This window comes from Talpa occidentalis, unplaced genomic scaffold, assembly GCF_014898055.3.
Source record: "Talpa occidentalis isolate TD23 unplaced genomic scaffold, MPIMG_talOcc4v2.1, whole genome shotgun sequence".
Taxonomy (NCBI): domain Eukaryota; kingdom Metazoa; phylum Chordata; class Mammalia; order Eulipotyphla; family Talpidae; genus Talpa; species Talpa occidentalis.
In genome coordinates, this window is record NW_026555331.1 from 70,939,693 (window position 1) to 70,945,940 (window position 6,248).

General features: G+C 40.3%; 1 pseudogene; it reads left to right on the forward strand.

Moving 5' to 3' along the window:
- Positions 1-1,038: 1,038 nt before the first annotated feature.
- Positions 1,039-1,693, forward strand: LOC119244004 (E3 ubiquitin-protein ligase RNF114-like; annotated as a pseudogene).
- The last annotated feature ends 4,555 nt before the right edge of the window (positions 1,694-6,248 follow it).

The window sequence follows — 6,248 nt, forward strand, 5'->3', positions numbered from 1 at the left end:
TGTCCACAGCCTTTTCAGCACCAGTTCGATTCCTGGCCGACCAGGGAGATACCTACATGGTGCAGCAGATTTATCCTGTCTTGCCAGTTGCTCCCCTCAGCAGTGTTTTTCATTCAATCCTCCTGTTCTGTTCCCCACTCTATTTCTGGTGAAAACTCTCACCCGCCTGCACCTCTGGCCTGTACCCTAGTTCTTGGATAAGTAAATAAATCTTAAAAAAAAATTTAATTTTGTAAAAACCTTTATAACAAGTCATTTGATCTTTACCACATGAGACTATTTTCCCAAGAGTCTCCTCTATACCTTCTATATAGTTTTTTACTTTCCCATCTCTTGCTTCATTCCATTTACACGAATTCTTTCTTAGAACAAAAAAAAAAAAAAAACATTCCTTATAACTTTAAATAGACACATATTACTTTACATACAGACTTGTTTTCCTCCATTATTTCCATTAACAATGCAATAATTTAATTTTATTATTTCTTTTATTTTCTTAAAAAATAACCTTTAATTTTCTTTAAAATCTTAATTTCCTAATTTCTAGATAAGTGTTTTTAATAACTCTTACACCATTACCTCTAACAATTTGAAGACTTAGAAGTAACCTGTCATCATTTCTAATATGACACCACGCTGATTTTTTTTTCTTTTATGTAACAATAGATGGAGTCCAATAAGATATATTAAATTTCTTAATCTAAAAATTCAGTAATTTTAGTTAGAATGAATATTCAACATTTACCGAATATCTGATGAATGCCCATTTTAAAACTACCAAAAGCTTATTTTTCCATAAAAGATTTGGAAATGACTTAAGTAATGGAAAATATATAGAACACTTGCAGTTACTCTTTATTTTAAATTTATTTATTTATACAAGCACTAGGTACAGTCAGAAGCACGGGAGGGTGAGAGGATTCACCAGAGCCAGATCGGAAAGCAGAACAGGCAGACTGACGAAAAACATTGCTGAGGGGAGCAGCAGAGAGGTCTGAGCACCATGTTGGACCCTATCCCGGCAGGGGCGGAGGAGGGATGGTGGCGCAACAGCAGGACCGGGAGAGCGCTGTGCAGCCAGTGGGGCCCTGGCGGAGGCCGACCCCCTGGGCCGTTTCACTTGCCCCGTGTGCTTAGAGGTGTATGAGAAGCTGGTGCAGGTGCCCTGCGGACACATCTTTTGCTCTGCATGCCTGCAGGAATGTCTGAAGCCAAAGAAGCCTGTCTGTGGGGTGTGTCGCAGTGCTCTGGCACCTATGACTTCTTGCCGTGGCTGTGGTAAAAATTTCTTCCTCTCCAAGATTCGGGCCCATGTGGCTGCCTGTTCCAAATATCAGAATTACATCATGGAGAGTGTGAAGGCCTCCACCAAAGAGGAATCCTTTCAGCCAAGAAATGTCCGAAACTGTTACACCTTTTCTTGTCCTTACTGTCCTGAGAAGAACTTGGATCAAGAAGGACGTGCGGAGCACTGCAAGTTGTCTCACAGTGCAGATACCAGGTCTGTGGTTTGTCCAATCTGTGCCTCAATGCCCTGGGGACAGCCCCAACTACCGCAGCGCCAACTTCCTAGAGCACATCCAGCGCCGGCACCAGTTTTCTTATGACACTTTTGTGGATTACGACGTCGATGAGGAGGACATGATGAACCAGGTATTGCAGCGCTCCGTCATCGACCAGTGAGCATAGTCTGCTGTCCATCCTGTGCTCCAGAGCTTCCATTACCTGTTAAGTGTGAAATCTGTGACTCCCACACCTTCAATGAACACCAGACCTGGAAGTGAGCCGTGGTTATTCGAACAAGACCACTTCCCACAGGGAAACAGATTCTAGGTCAGACCCCTCCCTTCCTTTGGGCTCTTTCCCCTATGTTAACCTTGTCTGCCTCCTGGTCTAGTCTTTTCATTGCTCCTCAGCTACTTCCAGAATCTTCTGCCACCTCTTCTGGAAGAGATGCCAGCTTCTCCACCTGTCCTTCTTTCAGACTTGTTCCCCCCATCCAGTGTTCATCTCTCAGGTCCTCTGAGCCAGCCAGGGCCTTTTCTGGGTCACGAATAGCACAAATGAGACAAGCGTCTCTTCTGTCCCTGAGTTGTAGAGGTCCAGTGATAGAGCATCTGCTCAGTGATTAAGTGAAAGTTCCTGTTAGGGAGCCCTGGCAGCAGCTGCCCAAAGCTGGAGTTGCCATCCTGACACATTTCAAAAGTCCTAGTGGGTGAGTGTCCTGGATTTAACAAGGTCGAAGGCTGAAAGTTTTAGTTGGTATTTTGCTACTACTCCTGCTCACCCTTAGAGTTAACTGGCTCAGTCTTAATGCCTGCATGGTGCCTTTTTAGGATAAGGTGTAACCATATATATTTTAGTAAAAAATAATGTTTTCTAGGTTAGGAAAGTGAAATTCCATTTATCCATCAGGGGGAGGAGAGTCAGCCAAGGGGGTTGGGGGATGGGGAGCATAGCCTTTTGGTTTTGGCTCTCAAATTCATAATGTCACGTTTCCCTCTCTGTGAGAACCTGCTTATGTTCTTGCCCTTGAAGCATGGAAAGGAGCCCTTAGAGGAGTGAGAAGGGAGACCTGGGGCTCCAGTGGATACTAGTTCTTTTATCTTTTACTTGGTGACTTAGCTTACACTGAACATTGCTTTTCTATCACAAATGGTTTTCTTATGAAACTAGCTTCTTCAGAATAGGTGTGTGAGAACCAGCCTTCCAAAGCCAAGAGGCTGTGGAAAGGCCGGCACTGCAGCCTGCTTTCTCTGACAGGACACACTGTTCAAAAGGCCCAGCATGGCCCTTGTGGCCGTTGTTAATGGAAACTGTCTCTTAAAAACTTATTTTGGTATTAGCTTAAAAAGCTTGTTGTTCATTGTTTCTTCACAAATGTTAATGAATGCAAGGCTGGGCACTACCAGACAATCTGTGGAAGCAGAACATCTGAGCAGATAGAAGGCATCTGGGTTTCGGTTGTTTGTTCATGTCAGGTATCTAGTCTGAATATGGAAATTGAGCAGCTGGTCAGTGACTGAGGTTGGAAGTGACAGAGGTCTTTGGGCCTGTGCGCTGCTGCTGGGGCCTCTTCACACCTGCCAGTGAGAGCTGCAGAGGTCTGGTGACCAGCAAAGTTGAGGCCCTTCCGGGGCAATGTAATTTTTTCTAATGTGCTTTTGCTTGGGAGGGCCCAAAAGGTTAAGGTCAGCTTCTTCATTGTAACTTCTAGAAAAAATTCACTCAGACCTCCCTCACCTCAGTCCAAGTTGATAGGGAAGTTTGACAAAACCTGCGCTGGAGGGAACTGATGAGACCATGCCAGGCTGACGGTGGTGCCAAGAACTGATTTCCTTGTATTAAGTGCATTTCATGTATTTCTAATAAGATTAATTTCCAGAAAGTGAAATTTGTTATGTTCTGGCTTTTAATGGTGAAATATAAATAAATTTCATAATTTATCAAAAAAAAAAAAAAAAAAGGCTGTGGCCTTTTGCGCTGGCAAACCAGCGCTCAACCGCTGCACCACTGGGGAGGCCCAGTTGCAGTTACTCTTAAGGGTGGAAACCCATCCCAAACAGTCTAGAATTAAAATAGTCATTTTTCCTGAAATAATGTATTCTTTAGTTACTGATTCAAATTAAGCTATTTCTAATATTAGTGAGATATCTCTGAGAGACTATTTGCCAGAGATTCCTATTTTATGCATTTATGCTTTTATATTTTTTCATGCATGTTTATCTTTGGGCTGATATTTCTGCCTTCAGACTAACATTTCTGACTTGGGTTCAGCACAAACACCACCATTTTGAGCCTGTTTTTTTGAGAGTGGCAAAATCAATTATGAGAGCACAATTAACACATTTATGGTTCTTATGTAGATTTGAGTAAGGAGACACCTCCATGAGTGAATTTCTTGTGATTTAAGTCAACTTCTTAATGCAGAAAGGAAGAAATGCTGACAAATGGAGATTCTGATATGAAAACACATTTCCCTTACAGAAGTGTTAAACTCAAAACTATGATTTCAGAGCATTTCTTTGTCTTCAGTTTTTCAAAAATAATTAGTTCAAAACAATCTTTATGCCAAAGAGGCATATTTTGAATTTTTTGAAGGTTTTTTTTTAAGCATAGAAGAACTAGGGTGCAGGTCAGAGTACCGAGGATAAGAGGATTCACCAGAGACAGAGTGGAGAGCAGGACAGGCAGATCTACTGAAATACAGTGCTAAAAGGAGCAGGGGGAGAAACAGGATAGGTCTGCTGCAACCTGTGGGTTAGCTCCCTGGGCAGGGATCAAATTCAGCCCTTAGAGGTGATAACACTGAAACTTAACCACTAGGCCACCAGGGAGGCCCCAAAGAGGCATATTTTAAATGGTATATTCTGCTACTCCTGGCCAGGAATGCACAGGGAAGGAAAATATTTACTTTGTCCTTCTAGGAACCTTTTTATTTTTAGATTTATTTATTTATATATTTATTTATACAAGAACCTGGGTATAGGCCAGATGCGCGAGAAGGTGAGAGGATACACCAGAGACAGAGTGGGGAACAGAACAGGCAGATGACTAAAATACACTGCTGAGGGGAGCAGTGGGTGAGAAAAGAGAGGTCTGCCGCGCCTTGTGGGACCCTGGCCTGCTGGCCGGGATCCAACCGACCTGCAACAGCTGCAGACAGCTTCACAGCTCTGCGCTTAACTGCCTGCGCCAACGAGGGAGGCGTGGTACTTTTTTTTAAAGACCTGGGGTACAGGTCAGAGGTGTGGGGGGTGAGAGGATTCACCAGAGACAGTGGGGAACAGAACAGGCAGACTGACTGAAATACACTGCTGAAGGGAGGAGCGGGCAAGACAGGAGAGGTCTGCTGCACCCTGTGGGTTGTTCCCTGTCTGGCCTGGGAACAAACATGCTGCAGAGGCTGTGGATAGCTTCACAGTGCTGTGCTTAACCCCTTGTGCAACCAGGGAGACCACCTTCTAGGTTCTTTTCGCTTTTCTAATAATTAAAGGCAGATGAACAGGAGAATAGCAAATTTAATTTTGTATGTACAGGGATCTAAAGGAATGAGTCCTAACTCTAAGTCAAACAAAAGTAGGCTTCTATGAGATCCTGAACTAAGGAATGGGATAAGGAGCTGGGACTTCAATGGGGAAGGAGGGAAATTTACAGGAGGATGAAAGATAAAAGAACAGATTTTGGTAATTAAATGTTGCTTTGCCAAACACATAATAACTATTTATTTTAATAATTTTATTATTTATTTTAATAATTCTATTTCTTGGTAAATAAATCTTTTTAGATAGTCAAGGAGAGGTAAACGTTTACCCTTGTGTCCCCTGGGTCTTTACACACTTCATCTCAAAATAATCCACATGACAAAATGCCCTAATTTTTTTGAGGATTGTTTTGAATTCCCTTACATAAATCTAATTTGTAACAATTATTGCAATGGACATAAAGTATAAATTAAAAGTTATTATTGGAATTTTTATATTCCTTGTATTTACTTCTATTAGTGTGTTATTGTTTCTAGTAACTAGTTGAGAGAGCAAGGAAATATGTTTGTATGTACTAAATTGTGTAAATAAACATCTTTGCATATGTTTTATTTGTAATTTCATTAAGTAAAAATTAAGTTACTAATTTATATTGCTGTCTTCAATTCTAATCCTGTACTACATGGATCATTTTACAATTCTATTTGTCTGTGACCTACCATTCTAAGAGTGAAATAAAATAATAAAACTGAAAACTGGCTATTATCATTCACCTTTTATTTTTAGTTGTTCAATTCCTATATAGATACATAATGGTTTTAGAGTTATTAACCTGTATTTTTATGGGAAATTGCACAACTCATATTTATAAAACATCCTTTTGCTTTTAGTCTGCAAATATCATTTATTCAAAAATTATTTTTAAAAGGTCATACACTTTTTCAAACTCTCATAATGCTACATGCTACTTTACACATTTATAGGAAATAATAAAATAAATATATTTTTCAAAGCCCGACCTAAGGGATTACACCTATAGCATATATAGGTTTTCACTTTTTGCTGTGAAATTTGTCAATCTTCTTACTTTTTATTGAAAATAATTAGTATTTAATATCACCCAAATTATCTTAATGATAACTAAATGTATAATTCTATGTAGAAATTCTTTATCTTATAAGAGTTAAGCACATTTTTCACTATTAGATTTTTTTTTTAAATGTAATGAAACTAAGCTAAAACTCCAATTTCCATGACCTCAGG